The sequence below is a fragment of the Apium graveolens genome, chromosome 11, assembly GCF_009905375.1.
Source record: "Apium graveolens cultivar Ventura chromosome 11, ASM990537v1, whole genome shotgun sequence".
NCBI lineage: Eukaryota > Viridiplantae > Streptophyta > Magnoliopsida > Apiales > Apiaceae > Apium > Apium graveolens.
Window position 1 is genome coordinate 173,418,851 of NC_133657.1, and position 21,365 is coordinate 173,440,215.

At 35.4% G+C, this 21,365-nt stretch overlaps 1 long non-coding RNA gene across 1 annotated transcript in view; it reads left to right on the forward strand.

The window, feature by feature from the left end:
- LOC141697224 (uncharacterized) overlaps positions 1-21,365 on the forward strand; it is a 269,642-nt gene that overhangs the window by 233,785 nt on the left and 14,492 nt on the right. The window lies entirely within an intron of this gene.

The window sequence follows — 21,365 nt, forward strand, 5'->3', positions numbered from 1 at the left end:
AGCAGAGTGGGTCAGCAAGTGCTTGACATGCCAGAGAATGAAGGCTGAACATCAGCGACCCAGTGGACTATTACGGCCCCTGGAAATTCCTGAATGGAAATGGGAGCATATAGCCATGGATTTTGTGATAGGCCTACCAAGGACAAAGACCAATCACGACGCCATATGGATTATCATAGATAGATTGACCAAGTCCGCACACTTCCTACCAATCAACGAAAGGTACACCGTAGACAAGCTAGTGGATATTTATTAGAAGCAAATTGTAGTGAGACACGGCGTCCCTGTTACCATAGTATCAGATCGAGACCCAAGGTTTAATTCCCGATTTTGGAGAAGCTTCCAGGAATATGTAGGCACCAGACTAAACATGAGTACCGCTTACCACCCCCAGACTGATGGACAAAGCGAAAGGTCTATTCAGACCCTAGAAGATATGCTACGAGTGTGTGCCATTGATTTTAAAGGAAAATGGAATGACCACTTACCCCTGATCAAATTTGCTTACAACAACAGCTATCACGCTAGCATAGGAATGCCTCCGTATGAAGCTCTTTATGGAAGGAGATGTCGCTCTCCCCTATGTTGGGATGAAGTTGGAGAACACAAGATAATAGAAAAAGAGTTAGTCTAACAGACCAGGGAAATGGTGGAACTCATCAGGAAAAGACTGGTAGCAGCTCAGGACAGACAAAAGAAGTACGCCGACCAGACCAGGAAGGATAGGGAATATGAAGTAGGAGATTTAGTGCTATTGAAGGTATCTTCCTGGAAAGGAGTGATGAGATTTGGGAAGAAAGGGAAGCTGAGTCCCAGATTCATAGGATCCTTTGAAATTTTGAGGAGAATAGGACCTCTAGCTTACGAGCTCGCCTTGCCCTCTAATCTGCAATAAGTGCACAACGTGTTCCATGTGTCCATGTTAAGAAAGTACCATGCAGATGCACAACACATAATAGAATACAAGCAGGTAGATTTACAACCAGACCTGACCTACATCGAGCAACCAGTAAGGATAATGGACCAAAAAGAACAAGTGTTGAGGAACAAGACTGTGAAGCTGGTTAGAATCTTATGGGAAATCAAAATATCGAAGAGTCAACTTGGGAACTTGAAGACACAATGAGGAATAGATACCCCCACTTATTTTCTAATTGATTCCGGGACGGAATCCTTGTTAGAGGGGAAGACTGTAATAACTCGAATTTTTGAGACCTTGTAAAACGTTTAATGAATAGTAACCCTGACGGACGGGGAAAAACTTGTTAGCCCACACTATGTAGTGTATGAGAAAATGAGTTTCGGAGTTGATATTATGATTATATGTACCAAATGATTGTATGTAAACGCTATTAGTTTTCGAAGAAAACGAACTTTGAAAAATGACCATATTTGTGAATCATCGAGGATTACGGGAATCACAATATAATTACAAAATTAAAACCCTACAGATTTATATCCAAGTATGATAATTCAAAATATAAGGAATAAATACGAAAGGAATTACGTCGCGAACCATTTACGAGAAAGTATTACAAAAACGTTTAAGCGACCGAGCGAACGCGTAAATGATTAAATAAATGTAACGCACTAACTAACCATGGTAAGAAAGTAACCATGGTTACTTTATCAAATATTGAGCTAAGGTGTAGGATGATCAACCAAGGCTATCAAATAGTAAGCTAAAGAGCTAAACAAGTGGCTTAGCTTGTAAACTAGGAAGCTAGTTGGATTTGTCCCCAAGATTTGCAACAAGAAAAAAATCCTAGGATCTAAATTAGATAATATCAATCAAATAAAAAAATATCACAACCTTATTTCCAAGAAGCAACAAAGGAAGCAAGCATAAAAACACTTCTTCTCTCCCAAAACCTCTTCCATTCGACTTTTCTTCTTCAACCAAGAAATCAAAATCAAAACTTCAAGCTCTAGCCATGGATAAATCCTCCCATTAATTCTCAAGCTTCCTAACAACCAAACTAAGGTAAGATAAATCTTTGAGCTCTTTTTATCAAGGTTTGATGGGTGAAATAAAATCAAGAAAGTTGATAATGAATATTATGCATAGTAACTCTTCTTTGGTTTCTTGATTTTGATGGTTATTTTAGGTTCCAAAAATCATACTAAGCACTCCCAAGAATTAACCATCATCAAGAACACATCTCAATCTCTCAATAAAGGTAAAAATCTTTGACCGGACTTTATTTAAGATTTAAGTTCAAGATCCTTTTAGTATGTAGTTGTAAACATAGTTTTGGTGGGAGTATTGTTGTAATCTTGATGTTTAGCTAAGTAGATTTAAGGTTGATTGTTGTTGCCTCAAGAACATGATGTTCTTGAGAGGAGTTAGTGTGTTGATGATTATATGTTGGTTTTTGGTGGTAGTATAATGATTTAAGACATAAACGAAACTCTGATCGTAACCGTAATCTCGTTAAAACGAACAAAACGTAACTTTAAGTTTCTGCAGAAAGTCTTGAGGATGTAAACTATAGTTTATTGAAAAATAACCATTGTTTATGATAGAAAATTTTATAAGGATCTTTTAGGCACTTGAATCGCTTGATTCCGATTTACGGATAAAAATTTATGGCCGTTTTACTAAAAGTGATTTACGCGATAAAAACTGCTACGAATTACAAACTTTGAAAATATAAAGGATCGACTTAAGAAGGTTCATAAATCATGAAATATTTACAGAGAGTAGAATATTGAGTTTTATAACGGGCATAAAAATTTCAAGTTAGAATAATGAATTTTCAATTTTATAAAAATATCGGATCTGAAACCGCGCGATTAGAAACCGTAGAATCCATAAGCGGAGCCGACGACAAAAATGAGAATGGACTTAAGATACTTTGAAAAAGGAAGTGACCATAATGAGAATAAGGATTTAAAGAAATAATAAGGGTAATATAAGTTGAGAGGGTGCATAATAAGTAGCGCATGAGTGCGAGTCGCCATAAATTAGAACGGGACCTAACGAAACGAATTGTGTTTATGATTATAGATTTTCGAGCGGAACCTAGTGCATCCTCCACCTCGAGATACCCAGGAAAGTTTACGAACCCAACTCCATTTAATATTTTGTTGTGAAAGGATTGTTTTATTATCATTGCATAAATACTATGCTTTCCATGATACGTAGTAATTGAATTTTCGCATAATGTAGCGATGTTGTACGATAAGTATATATCGTAAAATATTTAATTCCGCTTTAAGCGTGACGTATAATTATAAGACCGAGAGTCGGTCGTGATTTTAAGATGAAAACCCGAGAATCATTCCGGTGATATTATTAGGACAATTAAAAGTCCATAGTAGTACGATTTTAAGGACTCAACATCCACTTACAAAATATTAAATACCTCGAACTTTTATTAAAACGATTTCCAAATATCGTATTCCCTCAACTATACTTTATCGTTCGATTAAGAAATATTTACTAAATATTTACTTATCATGGAGGAAGTATTCTCCAGTGAATATTTATTTCAAACTCGATTAAATATAAAAGATTATTATATTACGTAAACATAAATTAGTTGAGCAATATTATTTAAATATTCTTTTCCAATAAACTCATTTGAGGTTTAATTATTTATCGATTAATATTTAATTATTTATTATTTATTAAAGGGTTTATTTACGATTTAAAAATCATAAAACCTGGTGTAAAATACTTTCTGATTTTCGGAAAATCATTCGAATAATTTCAGATCGTCGGAGAATATTATCTCTACTCATTTTAAATATTTTGAATATAGTTTCAAAGGGAACTCCCCCTTTATTTACTTATCTGTTGACAACGGTCAACTCACATCCTTAGTACTTCCTCCGAAAACTTTCGGAAGTACATATATATATATCTGAGGTAAAGTTGTGCCTATCAACAAGCAAAATGCTTGGGGAACTTCGATATAGTTCGATGATTCCAAGTATATGATAGGATTTCCTAAAGGACAAGGGAGGGGTAGGATCCAAGTACTTCGTGTATTGGATAGACTACCGGTACCGTAGTAGACAGTACAATACGTACCTAAGGACCTGCGAAGTGTGTGTATACCCGAAATGAGGACACATAGCCCGTATACGATGGCTCCAACGAGTGTCCTATTCTTCCAATTGGAATTGTGATGTAATACCGTAACCCAAGCCGAGGCTTGGGTTTACTATTAAGGTATCCGTAGGATAATAAAATCCACTAAAGAATTGTTTTCATAAGAAGGTGTGTATCACCAAGGAAAACTAATTTCGAATAAAACATAATTATCATATATGATGTTTTACATAAGTTTATCATACAGTTACTTTCATACTGTACATTATTATGTTGGGCATCATAGCTCACATTTGTTTTCTTAAATTGACACAACACAACAGTGAATCAAGATTCCTACCATGAGAACCATAATCAGGAAACGGGTAGGAAATGGCCAGTTGTTCCGTAGGTTGTTTGGTGTTGTGCCACAAGTAGTTTGAATAAGCTGGATTGGTTTCCAGTTGTTTTTAGTTCGGCTTATTTATAAGTATGACTTATGTAAGGTAATAAATAAGAAACGTATATTTGACCGAAAGACTAGCATTACTTAAAGGTTACTCCCCGGTAAGACTTAATTACTTTTGGGTTGTAATAATTATCACTTTATGGTTTGAATTACTCTAGTTATGAATGGTCAATTTCCAAGAAAATAACCTGTAAGTGTGTGTGTGTGTGATAAGTGTGGGGTCGTAAAGTGTGAGTATTTATATATTGTGATGTGAGGTATGTGGTTTATAATGGTTTAGATGGCGTGGCCTCCGAGATTCCTGATCCCGGATTTTGGGGTGCCACAGGTCCCTAGTCGAGTATTATTATTAAGTGACAATAATAATGCATTAAGACTAGTGTCTTTATTGACTGATGATCACATCTCATTGATCATAGGTATAGTGATACTAAAGTCAAAGACACAGGCAGATGTACATGTACATGGTGCTGGACAGACCCGATGTGAGATTCTACATGTCTGTTGTGTCATAAGTAATTCTCACAGTGATAATGATGTAATGGTTCTTAGACCTGAAGTCATTATATTTCTATACGAGAATTAATATACATTGATTCCATTAAAAGTTATCCTTGACCGGGTAAAGATAAAAGTGGACATTGGGTATATTATGAATCGTATGAGAAATATGAATGATCTAGAAGGGATTTAACCCTCCTATTTTAGGAGTGATATTATTGGCCTCTTGTGTGAGCTAGACTACGAAATGCGTGGCCACGCTCAAATGTTGATTTGATATGATAGTCTACTCATTGATCAAGGAAACCTGGATTAAATATTGATGAAATAACACATTACATGCCTCTAGTTTAATCTATAATATGTGGTTAAAAGGATGATATTATATTGTACATTATTCACGAAAGGTTTAATCGATCACCGATTCAATTATTATTACTTGGGTAGCAATGATGTATTACTAGATGTCTCTCATTGTTTACGATTTTAAATTAGATTTAAAATTCATTGCCAATGTAATAATAACCTATAGGGTCACAAACTAAGAATGCTTGAAGGATTATTTAATTTAAATTGGATTTAAATTATATTAAAGTAATTCGAATTATTTATAATATTAATTAAGTATGACTTAATTAATTAGATAAATATTGATATTCGAATTTACTAATATTAATTATGAAATTTATTTGTTAAATAATTAAGTGAGACTTAATTATAATACAAATAGGAATTTCAAATTAATAATAACTCCTAATTAGTTAAGAGTTATAATTCATTTTTCTACTCTCTATATAATATCTCTTGTGTGGCTGATTTTGCAAGCAAGACTTTCACTAAAACCTTAGCCACCAAGAGAGAAGATGGAGAGATCAAGAAGAAACGAGTTTGTGCTAGTACACATATAATCCTTGAGTTCAAGTATTCGTGTGGATACCGATAGAGCGTAGATCGCAAGAGCGGGATGTGTGGTGATTGAACAAGCTTTGGATCTCCATTAGTCAACCAATTTGTAAAACTTCTTAAGGTAAACAATTTGATTTACGAATTAAATATCTATTTTTCGCATGGATCATGCGGTGGGTTTTAAAAATTCTAATTTTTCACATTTTTAATTACTGTTTCCATTGCGTTTATGTGCTCGAAACCCAACAGTAACAATTGTTGAAAGTTCAGCTTGTGTAGTGAGTACCGACGGATGAGAAACATCCATCGGGGCAGTAGTTAGGATAGCCGACAGATGACTGCTGTTAGGTACATCCGTCGGGATACAATCACTAGCCGACGGATGAACAATATTCACCGGAATAGAGGAAATGATAGAGTTTGGAGTAGAAACCATTATGGACTCTGTGTAGATTGATGATAATTTGGGCACAGATGTATCAATAGTTTCTGAAAGAAATGGCAAGTGAGCCAACATATTATCTGGAAGATGATGCTCACTTGTTTGGATTTTTGGCTTCTCCATGAGAGTTAAAGATGGAGAATCAGGGATTAATGTATGAATCATATCTACATCCAGTGAATGTGTGGGTGAGTTAGGTGTGTTTGGTGCTTCTATTGTTAAAGATTTTGGCTATGACTCCACATTTTTTGGAGCTACATCAAACTGACTTTGAGAAGGTGCATGTACTGAGTCTTTGACTGCAGTAGGCACTATATGTGATCCCTGTGCATCCCTAAGTTTTTTAGATTTCTTCTCTCTTGTATAAGTTTGGGGTGAGTCTGTGTCCCTAACCATTTTGGCATGTGCTCCTGGTTGGGAGCTTATTTCAATAGTAGCATCCTTTTGGGAGGATGAAACTAGAGATGTGCTAATTTCCTTATTAAGCACCACAGTTTGTTGGGAAACTGTGGTGTGGCTAGGTTTGGGTACACTCACCTCACCATCCTTATTCTTAGGGTTTCTTTTATGTTCACCCCATCCCTCACTAATCTTACCCACATTCACACTCCCTTCTTTGTTTTTGGTAGATTTTTAAACTGGCATCTTTTGAGAGACACCAGAGTGTGGTTTCTTTGATTTGGATTTTGAAGTTTTGAATTTTGTGTTTTGGGTAGGCATATGTTGGGTCATTGTCAGAGATTCCATAGCCACAGTCAATGGAAAAGAAACTTGAGAGGTAGAAGGAGTAGGGATAGAAGTATTTACCTTACTTACGTGGGGGCCCTCAATGATAGGCAAATAAACAAGGGGCACTTCCTTGTGGTGATCAACTCTATTTAAATCTGCAATTACTCTTCTTTCTTGAACCCAACAATCTAATTTGTTGGTTGGATTCTCAATCACAAGATCCTCACAAATATGGTTAGCAATAATTATAAAGAATCTAGCATAATAAACATGCCTAGACCACTTTTTAATCTCCCATAACTTGTAGCCTAACTCAAACATGATAGCATCACTAAAATTATACTCCCTCCGTCCCTCCTAATTGTTATCGTTTCTGGGAGAGTGTCCGACACGCATTTTAAGATGAATAAAAAGTATAGTTATATGACTTTTTAAAAAAAAATCTTTTTCAGAATAAAAATAGAACGTATAAACTTTTATTCAGAAAAATAATTTTTTTTTAAAAGTAAAGAACTATACTTTCTCTTCATTTTAAAATGCGTGTCGGGCACTCTCCCATAAATGATAACAATTGGGAGGGACAGAGGGACGGAGGGAGTAGTAATTATCAGTAAGCAGCATGTAATGCATGTTAAGCATAGCGGTATTGATAGAGTCAAAGTTGCTTATTTTACCAGAAAACACCTTGGTAACTACATCACACAGAAAGCTACACGCTTTCCTAAGACCTAGCCTCCTAATCTCACTTAACTTAGTGGTAGGAAGTGCATAGCCAATAGAATTAAACAAGTTAACTAAATCAGCATCTGTGTATGGTTTAGTAGTAGTGTTTTCAGGAATCTTAAAGCATGCTTGAATAGTATCACTGTTAATGCAAAATTCCTTACCTTTGATGGAGAGAGTTATTGTTTTGTCAGTTGCTTGATACACATCAGTAGTCCACATCTCCTCCACAACTTCACAGTAGATTGTGGGTGATTCCAGCATGGCATAGTTAAGCTTACATCCCTTCACAAAATCCAACATTTTGTGATAATCTTCAAAGGCTGGAATTTCTTTATTCACAAGAGCCATAAAGTTGTTCTTTTCATAAATAAATCCTGTCTGAGACATGATCTTGACCACTGGTGCCATTGTTAAGCAAGGAAAGTTGCAGAAAGAGAAGGGGGTTTGCTTTGAGGAAGAAGAGAGCAGTTATTTGTAATAGAGAAAGATAAAAAGCTAAAATGAACTTGAAGTTAGGCTTTTATCTTTTCTTAGATAAAATGGGATACAAATTAAAGGTAAAAATTAAAGACCCAATGACAATTGCCCAAAATAGCCATTTTAAAAGTAAAAATAAATTGTCAAAATTCTGTCAATTATCTGTCATGATATACTTACAGATTGTAAGTAAATTCGATGGATAATGTTCAGAACTTTAACGGCTAAGATGTAGACAATTCGACGGATGAGAATAAAGCAATTCTTCGTCGGGTTTAAAATAATCCAGAAAATTAATTGATTTTTACCAGGCTATTCTATTTCGACGGATGATCAAACTCGATGGATAATAAACATCCGTCGAGATGTAGATTTTGACTTAGCCAAATTTTCATTCAAAACAGAAAAATCAATTAAGTTTCCGGATGCATTTCAACTTGCAAAATGATTTAAGAATAATTAAGTATACCTAACTCACTTACCAACCTAGTGAAGGTGGATTCATCAAGTGGCTTAGTAAAGATATCTGCAAGTTGCTTCTCACTTGGAATAAAATGAAGTTCCACGGTACCACTCATTATATGTTCCCTAATGAAGTGATACTTGATGTCTATGTGCTTTGTTCTTGAATGCTGTACTGGATTTTCAGTAATGACAATTGCACTTGTGTTATCACAGAAAATAGGAATTTTGTCCACTTGCAGACCATAGTCCAACAATTGGTTTTTCATCCATAGAATCTCTGCACAGCAACTTTCAGCAACAATATATTCAGCCTTAGCTGTAGAAGTAGAGATTGAATTTTGCTTTTTACTGAACCAGGATACTAGCTTATTTCCTAGAAATTGACAGGTTCCTATAGTGATTTTTCTATCAATTTTGCACCCTGCATAGTCTGCATCTGAATAACCAGTTAGATCAAAACCAAAATCTCTAGGGTACCAAATGCCAAGTTTTTGGTAATCTCTTGAGATATCTGAAAATTCTCTTTATAGCTATTAAATGAGACTCTCTTGGATCAGCCTGGAATCTAGAACAAAGACAAGTAGAAAATATTATATCTGGCCTGCTAGCTATTAAATACAAAAGTGAGCCAACCATGCCTCTATAGCTTGAAATTTCCACAGATTTTTCAGTAGTGTTTAATTCAAGTTTAGTTGCAGTGGCCATATGAGTTTATAGTAGCAAGATCTGGCTTTTGGTTTGATGCAGATATGCAATCCATTAGATCAAACTTCTTTAAAAGATCATAAAAATATTTGATTTGACTAATGAAAATTCCATCACTAACTTGCTTAACTTGTAAACCAAGAAAGTAAGTTAGTTCTCCCATCATGCTCATTTCATACTTACTTTGCATCAATTTGGCATACTTTTTGCAAAGTTTTTCATCTGTAGAGCCAAATATAATATCATCTACATAAATTTGAACAAGTATACTAGAGCCATTAACATTTCTAAAGAATAAAGTTTTATCAACAGTACCTCTTGTGAAATAATTTTCCAAAAGAAACTTTGATAAGGTGTCATACCAGGCTCTAGGTGCTTGCTTCAGTCTATAAAGTGCCTTCAAAAGATAGTAGACATATTCTGGAAAGTTTGGGTCTTCAAAACTAGGAGGCTGACTAACATAGACTTCCTCCTCCAAATCTCCATTCAGAAAAGCACTTTTGACATCCATTTTATAGACCTTGAAATTGGCATGGGCTACATAGGCTAAGAAAATTCTAATGGCTTCAAGTCTTGCAACAGGAGCAAAGGTTTCATCAAAATCTATTCCTTCTTGTTGACAGTAGCCCTTAGCAACCAATCTAGCTTTGTTCCTGACAACTATGCCATTTTCATCCATCTTGTTTCTGAATACCCACTTAGTGTCAATAGGATTCTTTCCTTTAGGCTTGGGTACCAGCTTCCATACTTTATTCCTCTCAAATTGGTTTAGCTCCTCTTGCATAGCTAAAATCCAATCAGGATCCAACAGAGCTTCTTCTACCTTCTTTGGTTCTTCCTTTGAGAGAAAGCTGTTATACATACATTCTTCTTGGGTTGCTTTTCTTGTTTGAACTCTAGAAGATGCATCACCAATAATGAGCTCAAAATGGTGATCTCTAGTCCATTTTCTCTGTTGTTGTAGATTAACTCTAGATGAAGAGGCCTTACATTGTTCTGATGTGTGACTGAGTTTTGATTAGAAGAAACTCCCCCTGAGTTTATGGATCTTTGATTTGAAGAATGAGTTCTTTCAGTAAGTGATCTATTTTGACTCTCAGCTTCTCTGATTGTTCTGACGGATGATGCACTTTGTATCCCGACAGATGAAGCTGATTGTCTACCGACGGATGATGCATTATGTAACTCGACTGATGCTAAATTTTGTGCATCATAGGAGATAGTCTTTTCTGCATTATTCTTAGCCACTATTTCTTGAACACTATCATCATCACTGTCATCACAAATCATCTCAATATTGTCAAATTTGAGGCTATCATGGAAACCTTCATATTTTAGTCCTTCAATTTTCTTATCTTCAAACACAACATGTACAGATTCCATAACAATATTTGTTATAAGATTATAGACTCTATATGCTTTTCCAACAACATATCCAACAAAATTTCTTCATCTGCTTTAGCATCAAACTTTCCATGTTGTTTAGATTGATTCCTTAGAATGTAGCATTTGCATCCAAAGACATGAAGAAAATTTAGAGTTGACTTCCTATTCTTGAACGATTGGTAGGGTGTCATGCATTTTGCTTGATTGACCTAGGAAATATTCTGAGTGTAGCATGCAGTATTTACAGCTTTAGCCCAAAAATATGTTGGTAACTTTGATTCTTCTAGCATTGTTCTTGTAACTTCAATAAGAGATCTGTTTTTCCTTTCCACCACTCCATTTTGTTATGGGGTTCTAGCTGCAGAAACCTCATGCATAATCCCATTCTCTTCACAAAATAATCTCATCACAAAATTCTTGAACTCAGTTCCATTGTCACTCCTGATTCTTCTTACTTTGAAATCAGGATGATTGTTGACTTGCCTTATATTATTGATAATGATTTCACTAGCTTCATCTTTGGATTTTAGAAAATATGTCCAAGAGAACTTTGAGAAATCATCCACAATTACTAGGCAATATCTTTTCCTTGATATGGATAACACATTGACTGGTCCAAATAAATATATGTGCAATAGTTGCAAAGGTTCTTCAATTCTTGAATCAAGCTTCTTTTTGAATGATGCTTTAATCTGAAAGTGTTTATCCTAAATCCAATCATGTATGATGAGTTAGGAAGAACTTTCTTGTATTCCTATTTGATTTCATTTGAATTAATAAAAGACTTGTTATGTTTTTATTATGGGCTTTATCTATTTAAAGTGTATTAAATAAGTTGTTCCATAGTTTAGAGTAAAGCTTCTAGAATTATAATGAGATTATAATAGTGAGATCTAGAAGACAACAACTCTGGACTTAAACAGTTCCTGATCATAGGATAACTAATCGGATGTTAGTGGATCCGCAAAGATTGGTACATACTATGCTTGCTCCCTTTAGGAGGATGTCTGTTCTCATAGGCATTTGTGTGGTGACACTACAGCTAGTATGTAAGTGCTTATTAGGGAATAAGTTCACTAAATATGACTCAATAAGTTGAAAAACTAATGGAGATTACTCACGTGTCAATAGTTATTCACTGAGTGATAGTTGTACAAGTGTCCTTAGACTTGAGATCGTTAAAGGTATCTTATATATAATGAACTGTGCTTTGGTTTAGTCCTTAGTCTCAAGGACATCCATTATGTCTATTCTGGGCATAGGAATTTGTGTATAGAGATAGTTAACATCAATAGAGGATCCACCCCTTCCAGTATAGAAAGAGAATATCCTATATTATTCTTAGTATGCGAGTTCTGGAATCTCTGGCCAGAGTGTATGAAATTAGAAAGGAGTTTCTAATTTGCATTAATATGAACTTTGCATTATGAATAAGAAATCATATGATTAAATTTGATAGGCCTGACACGAGATCCATGCCTTGTATTTATTCGGGATATTATAAGGGTAGAAGGAATTCATTGTACGGTAACCAGTCACTGACAGGTTCTTGGTATTCTAAGCAGTGAATTCATATTATCCGGATAGTCGCGATATGTTGAGAAGCATCACTCACGATGTAGAATAAATATAATTAATCAGTTAATTATATTTAGTGAATTTTAGTATTCATGTAAATAATTAATAAAAGTTTATTATTATTTATTTCTACTACCGGCATAATATTGAACCTACAGGGTCACACCATAAAAGAATATTTTCTTTGATGAAATAATGAGAGAGAGAATTATTTTCTAAATAGTTTAGAAAAAGAAATAATGATTAAAATAGTTTTAATTATTATTAAAGTATTTTATAAAGATAAAATGTGGGGGTTAATATATATATATAGATATATTATAAAACCCTAGGAGAGCCCTATAAATAGAATGAGATGGCTTATTCTATTTACATACTTGGTTTTGTGAAAACTCCATCTTCTTCCTCTCTTTCTCTCTCTCCCAAAAACTCCATTTTTTATAAAAGCTCGGTTTTCTAAAAAGGTTCATCGAAGAGGATCGTTCTTGGTGGATACCGGTAGAGTGCTTCACATACTGAGGAGCAACTGCTAGCACTCTATTTTTTTATAAAGCTTCGATTCACAAGGTATGGTTACGATTCCTCAGTTTTTCCTTTTTATACGTTTTTCTATATGTGCGATATATGGTTTTTACGGATTAAATATTATTTCACGCTTCCACTCATCCGTAAATTCCTTCAATGACATCAGAGCTAGGTTCTGCATATAGAGATTCATATAAAAAAATTCAGATTTTATAATGCATGTATGGATTTATTATGATTTTTGCAAGTTTATTTGGATTTAATTATGAATTAATTTGAAATAATTTTTGCATGAGATTTTGACTACTGATCTGGGTTCTACAAGTGTTGTAGATAATCTATGTATTTTTTTCATAATTTTGTGATGTGTAGATGATTTGTTATGAATTTTTTAAAATTATTTTAATTAAAATTCATGGAACAATTAAGCATATGAATAAATTTGATTAAAATTTGCACAAGGACCCATGGCTGATTTGATAATTTTCTGCTACTGCCTGATTTAAGAAATCATATTATTTTGATTTTTATTAATTTATTAATTAAATGTTAATTAATTTATTAATAATAAAATTAAAATAATAATAATAATAAAGAGTTATTAATAATAAGGGAGTAAAGGGAAAGGGGGTTACATCTCCTTTTTTGTAACAGCAGTTAATAAAGGGAAGGGGCAACGGCAGGAAGAAGGAAACAAAAAAAAAAAGAAACTGAAAAACTGAACAGCCGCGGCCTGGGCGCGTGAGACGCACGCGTGGGGGGGTGTCGCGCATTCCCGGAATGCGTTACACTCTGTTGCGCATTTCCGGGATGCATCACAACCTTTAATGGCTTAAAAGGGTTGTAACGCATTACCGTAATGCGTTACAGGTCGTGTAACGCATTCCTGTAATGCGTTACATCCCTTTGTCTTTATTAAAATTGATTTTTTGGGAGTTTCGTAACTCCGTTTTGGGCGTGCAATATATCGTTGGATTCATTTTTCCGAGGAATCTAATGGAATGGTCAAATATTTTTTTATATAAAAGTTCTGAACTGTTTATATTCCCGAAAGTGTTTTAAAGCATGTTTTAATTGCTTTTAATTGCTTTTAAATGCTATAATAAATCCATACATCATTATATCAATGTGTGACATGATATTTCTTGCATGCTTACTTGTTTATTTATTTTTATATATGAGATATATGCCTATGTTTAACATGCGGTGATAGATTTAGGTCAACTTAAATCAAAATAAGGCGTGCTCTAGAAAATCTAGAATAGGAATCGTTTCTTGCCTTAACAATAATATTATGAATACAATCATGAGATTCTTGTGTTTATGAAACACGTAATTAAATATGAATTTTCAATTTTGAGAGAAAGGATGATTCTGTCAAAATCAGATTTCGATCTGTAAGAAAGGGGTATTAAATGACGCCTCTTGACAATGCTCCCCCGATCTGGGAATCATCTGATTATCGATTATTGATTTGAAATATTTAATTTAAAAGGAAATATCTCTTAAAAATAGGATTATGATTGTAACATAATATAATCCCTCTAAAATTATATAATATCAAGTAGTAATTGGCCAATGACACAACGAGCTTGTGTTGGTCATAGCCTTCCAACATGGTAGAAAGTAGTTCTTATTTTTAAATCATTGTCATTTCGTGCTACAGCCGAGGGCTTTGATTTCGAAATAAGAAATACTTGTCTATTACATAGAGATATGTACATTGAATTAGAATCTAAAGGTCGTTACGTGCTGCAGCCGTGGGCCGTTGGAAATTGATTCAATTGTACGAAATGTTGGGTTAGACTTGACTTAGAATATTGAGTCTGTCGTGCTACAGCAGTGACTCAATTATTCAAGAGGCTAAAGTTTTATTAGGGAATAACATAAGATGTAATTGACAAGAGTTGTCTGCCTATTGAACATCACATGACATTTCGTGCTACAGCCGAGGTTGTGTGATGGAATGTAGGATCCCTATTCCCACTAGCATTATGAATGCTTAATTTTTTCACTTAAGGGGGTTGTGTAAATTAGATTAACTAGTGGGAGCCGCTTATGAATAAAGACCCGATTCATATAGTGTTTTGAAATGAAATTGAATATTTGCTAAGTGTTGTTATGTGTTCATCATTTACAGATTTACTATATACGTTATGTCTTCTACACTATCACTCCGGAGTATACTAGATGCTCACAAGTTGACTGGTCATAATTTTGCTGACTAGCTTCGAAACTTGAGAATTGTTCTCAGGGTGGAGAAGCTGGAATATGTGCTTGACTCACCTAAGCCTACTGAACCTGCTAACGATGCACATAATGATGAACATGTTGTGTATCGTAAGTGGATAGATGATGCAAATGTTGCCCAATGCATCATGCTAGCTTCTATGAACATTGAGCTATAGAAGCAACATGGGCATATGGATGCTCACACTATCCTTATGCATCTACAAGAGTTGTATGATGTGGCAGGGATGACAGCTCGATATGAGATATCGAAGGAGTTGTTCAGTTGTAGGATGTCTGAGGGATCATCCGTGAATGACCATGTACTTAAGATGATCAATTTGATTGAACGTCTTGGACAACTTGGTTTTGCCATGGATGGGGAGCTGAGCCAAGACTTGGTCTTGCAATCACTTCCGGGTTCGTTTTCGCAGTTTGTTGTGAATTTTCACATGAATAAGCTGGATGTCATCCTGGCTGAACTTCACAACATGTTGAAGACTGCGGAATCGAATTTCCCCCTAAGAAGAGCTCTTTTCTTCTAATTGGTGAAGGTTTCAATCCTAAGAAAAGGAAGAAGAACCCTTCCAAGAAGAAGAAAGTAGGTGAGAAAAAACCTGTTCCACCAAAAGCTGAAGACCCCAAGAGCAAAGCTATTTACTTTTACTGTAATAAGGTGGGGCACTGGAAGAGGAACTGCAAGGTTTACCTTGCAGAATTAAAGAAGAAGAAGGGTAGTGAGACTACCACTTCTGCTTCAGGTATGTTCATGATTGAAGTGAATATGTCATTAAATCAAATTTCTACTTGGGTATTAGATACCGCATGTGGTTCTCATATTTGCAATTCGTTGCAGGGACTAAGGAGAAGTAGGACTTTTGAGGAAGATGAGGTGATTCTACGGATGGGAAATGGAGCAAGAGTTGCTGCTGAAGCTGTAGGATCATTTCATTTACATATGCCTACGGGCAAGACTATTGTTTTAAATAATTGTTATTTTGTTCCCTCGATTGTGAGGCATATTATTTCTATTCCCATGTGAGACTTAGTGGGATTTTTGTTTGTTATTCAGAATAATAAATGTTCAATTCTTAGAGATAACGTTCTTTATGGAAGTGGTATTTTAAATAATGGTCTGTATGTATGTGATATAGAGCATGATTTACTACAAATTGAACATAGTAATAAAAGAAAAAGGAATGATGAAAATCTCACCTTTTTGTGGCACTGCAGACATGGTCACATTAGTGAAAATAGACTGCGGACATTGCATAAGGAAGGGTTACTTGACCCCTTTGATTTTGAATCATATCCTACATGTGAGTCTTGTATATTGGGTAAAATGACCAAATCCCCATTTAGTGGACATGGAGAGAGGGCAGCAGATTTGCTAGGATTGGTACACACAGATGTATGTGGACCAATGTCTACGCAAGCCATGGGTGGATTTTCATACTTCATTACTTTCATAGATGATCGATCTAGATTCAGATATGTGTATTTGATGAAACACAAGTCCGAAGCCTTTGAAAAGTTCAAAGAATATAAGCATGAAGTGGAGAAACAAACCAAACATAGTATTATAACTCTTCGATCAGATCGAGGTGGTGAATACTTGAATAGAGAGTTTCTAGATTATCTCAAAGAAAATGGTATAGTCTCCCAGTGGACTCCTCCATATACTCCACAGTTGAATGGGGTATTTGAAAGGAGAAATCGAACTTTGTTAGACATGGTTCGGTCCATGATAAGCTATGCGAATCTTCCAGTATTCCTGTGGGTTATGCATTGGAAACCTCAGCATATTTACTGAATAAGGTGCCTTCCAAATCTGTTCCTCAAACTCCATATGAGATATGGAAAGAAAGGAAACCGAGTCTTAAACACGTTAAGATTTGGGGATGTCCAGCTTATGTCAAGAAAGTTGACCCAGATAAGATGGAATCTCGATCCGTAAAATGTAGTTTTGTGGGATATCCTAAAGAGACTTTAGGGTATTACTTTTACACCGATCATAGGGTGTTTGTCTCCAGACATGCTACCTTCTTGGAAAAGCAGTTTATCCTTGAAGGAAACAGTGGGAGTAAAATTGAACTTGATGAAGTTCAAGAAGCGCAAACTACTACGAATCAAGTGGAAACACCTGTTCAGACTGAACAACCTTCTGTGGAACAGCCCATTCATAGGTCAGGGAGAGTGTCTCGCCAACCTGAGAGGTATTATGGCCTTGTCATTGAGAATGACAATGAGTTGTCAATCATTGATGATGATGACCCTATGACCTATAATGAGGCTATAAGTAGTGTTGACTCAGAGAAATGGCAAAGTGCTATAAAATCCGAAATGGAATCTATGTATACCAACCAAGTATAGACTTTGGTTGAAGCACCTGAGGGTGTGAAGCCTATTAGGTGCAAATGGGTATACAAAAGAAAGATTGGAGCAGATGGCCAGGTGGAGACCTATAAGGCCAGGCTCATGGCAAAAGGATTCAAACAAAGGCAAGGGATTGACTTTGATGAAACTTTTTCGCCTGTAGCCCTATTAAAATCAATTCGGATTGTGTTTGCGATTGCTGCTTACTACGACTATGAGATCTGGAAAATGGACGTGAAAACGGCCTTCCTCAATGGGAAACTTGAAGAGGAAGTGTATATGACACAGCCAGAGGGTTTTCTTTCCAAGGGAAATGAACACCTAGTGTGTAAGCTGCTGCGAACCATATATGGTTTAAAGCAAGCTTCTCGTAGATGGAACATCCGTTTTGATGAGACAATCAAAGAGTTAGGTTTTATCAAAAACATAGATGAACCATGTATCTACAGGAAGGTTAGTGGGAGTGCGGTAACATTTTTTGTATTGTATGTGGATGACATACTTCTTATAGGAAATGATATACCGATGCTGCAATCAGTCAAAGTGTGGCTATCGAAGAACTTGGGAGAAGCATCCTACATTCTCGGTATGAAGATCTATAGAGATAGATCTAGAAGAATGATAGGTCTTACCCAAGGTACATACATCCAGAAAGTGCATAAAAGGTTTAGCATGGAAAACTCCAAAAGAGGTCTCATACCGATGAGCCATGGAGTGTCCCTTTCTGAAAAGATGTCTCCTAAGACACCTGAGGAAAGAGAGCGTATGAGTAAGATTCCTTATGCTTCAGCAATAGGATCTATCATATACGCGATTTTATGTACTAGGCCTGATGTTGCTTATTCAATCAGTGTGACGAGCAGATATCAGTCCAATCCAGGTGAAGACCACTTGAAAGCAGTGAAGAACATCCTTAAGTACTTGCGAAGGACTAAGGATATTTTTCTTGTTTTTGGTGGTGGATCTGAGTTGAAAATAGAGGGTTATACTGACTCTAGTTTTCGATCAGAAAGTGATGATAGCAAATCCATGTCAGGGTACGTGTTTACTCTGAATGGTGGTGCGATTAGTTGGAAGAGTTCCAAATAGTCTATAACGGCTGACTCCACAGCGGAAGCAGAATATACAGCTGCAAGTGAGGCTGCAAAAGAAGCCGTTTGGATGAGGAAATTTGTTTTTGAGTTGAGAGTTGTTCCTAGCATTGAGGAGCCTATTGTGTTGTATTGTGATAACAACGCAGCAATAGCACAAGCCAAGGAACCTAGGTCTCATAAAAATTCCAAACATGTTTTGCGACGCTTTCATTTGATTAGGGAAATCACTGAAAGAGGAGATGTCAAGATTGAGAGAGTTGACACACATAACAACGTAGCAGACCCACTCACAAAGTCATTGTCTCAGATTCACTTTGATCGTCAAAAAGAGAAGATGGGTATTAGATACCAGGGTGATTGGCTTTAGTTCAAGTGGGAGATTGAAAGAGTTTGTCCTAAATCCAATCATGTATGATGAGTTAGGAAGAACTTTCTTGTATTCCTATTTGATTTCATTTGAATTAATAAAAGACTTGTTATGTTTTTATTATGGGCTTTATCTATTTAAAGTATATTAAATAAGATGTTCCATAGTTTAGAGTAAAGCTTCTAGAATTATAATGAGATTATAATAGTGAGATCTAGAAGACGACAACTCTGGACTTAAACAGTTCTTGATCATAGGATAACTAATCGGATGTTAGTGGATCCGCAAAGATTGGTACATACTATGCTTTCTCCCTTTAGGAGGATGTCTGTTCTCATAGGCATTTGTGTGGTGACACTATAGCTAGTATGTAGGTGCTTATTATGGAATAAGTTCACTAAATATGACTCGATAAGTTGAACAACTAATGGAGATTACTCACGTGTCAATAGTTATTCACTGAGTGATAGTTGTACAAGTGTCCTTAGACTTGAGATCGTTAGAGGTATCTTATATATAATGAACTGTGCTTTGGTTTAGTCCTTAGTCTCAAGGACATCCATTAGGTCTATTCTGGGCATAGGGATTTGTGTATAGAGATAGTTAACATCAATAGAGGATCTACCCCTTCCAGTATAGGAAGAGAATATCCTATGTTATTCTTAGTATGCGAGTTCTGGAATCTCTGGCCAGAGTGTATGAAATTAGAAAGGAGTTTCTAATTTGCATTAATATGAACTTTGCATTATGAATAAGAAATCATATGATTAAATTTGATAGGCCTGACACGAGATCCATGCCTTGTATTTATTCGTGATATTATAAGGGTAGAAGGAATTCATTGTACGGTGACTAGTCACTGACAGGTTCTTGGTATTTAAGCAGTGAATTCATATTATCCGGATAGTCGCGATATGTTGAGAAGTATCACTCACGATGTAGAATAAATATAATTAATAAGTTAATTATATTTAGTGAATTTTAGTATTCATGTAAATAATTAATAAAAGTTTATTATTATTTATTTCTACTACCGGCATAATATTGAACCTACAGGGTCACACCATAAAAGAATATTTTCTTTGATGAAATAATGAGAGAGAGAATTATTTTCTAAATAGTTTAGAAAAAGAAATAATGATTAAAATAGTTTTAATTATTATTAAAGCATTTTATAAAGATAAAATGTGGGGGTTAATATATATATATAAAGATATATTATAAAATCCTAGGAGAGCCCTATAAATAGAATGAGATGGCTTATTCTATTTACATACTTGGTTTTGTGAAAACCCTGGCCTCCATCTTCTTCCTCTCTTTCTCTCTCTCCCAAAAACTCCATTTTTATAAAAGCTCGGTTTTATAAAAAGGTTCATCGAAGAGGATCGTTCTTGGTGGATACCGGTAGAGTGCTTCACACACTGAGGAGCAACTGCTAGCACTCCATTTTTTTTATAAAGCTTCGATTCACAAGGTATGGTTACGATTCCTCAGTTTTTTCTTTTTATATGTTTTTCTATATGTGCGATATATGGTTTTTACGGATTAAATGTTATTTCACGCTTCCGCTCATCCATAAATTCCTTCATAATCTGCTTTCCTTTCTGGCAGGCATCACACAATCCATCCTTTAAAAACTCAAATTGAGGAATACCTCTAACCAATTCTTTCTTGACTAGCTCATTCATGGTCTTGAAGTTTAGATGGGACAACTTCTTGTGCCATAGCCAACTTTCATCTTAACTTGCTATACTGAGAAGACAAGTTATAGATTTTGCATTTGTTGAGTTGAAGTCAACTAGATACAGATTACCTTTTCTCACTCCAGTGAGAACCACTTTGTTGCTCTTGTTGTTGGTCACAAAATAGGCTTCTGCATTAAAAGTAACTGAGTTTCCCCTATCACAAAGCTGACTGATACTCAACATATTGTGTTTGAGACCATCCACTAGAACAACTTCTCAATAATGACATTATTCTTTGAAATCAAGCCATATCCCACAGTATAACCCTTGCTGTCATCTCCAAAAGTAATACTTAGGCCAGCTCTTTCTCTAAAATCAGTGAGCAGGGTAGAATCTCCAGTCATATGTGTTGAGAAACCACTATCCAGAGACCAAAGATTCTTTATGTTTCCGTGCACACATCAAAATCAAATCAAGTTGATTTTGGTACCCAAGTTTCCTTGGGTCCTGCCTTGTTAGCCTTTTTCTTTGGTTTCCTAGGTTTGACCACATTTAACTTGGGTATTTAAGATTCATCCTTTGTCATTTGAGTTGGAGCTTTGAAACCATTCATCATTGCAAAATTATCATGCACAGGTTGGTTAACATGAAAAGGCATACTTTGTG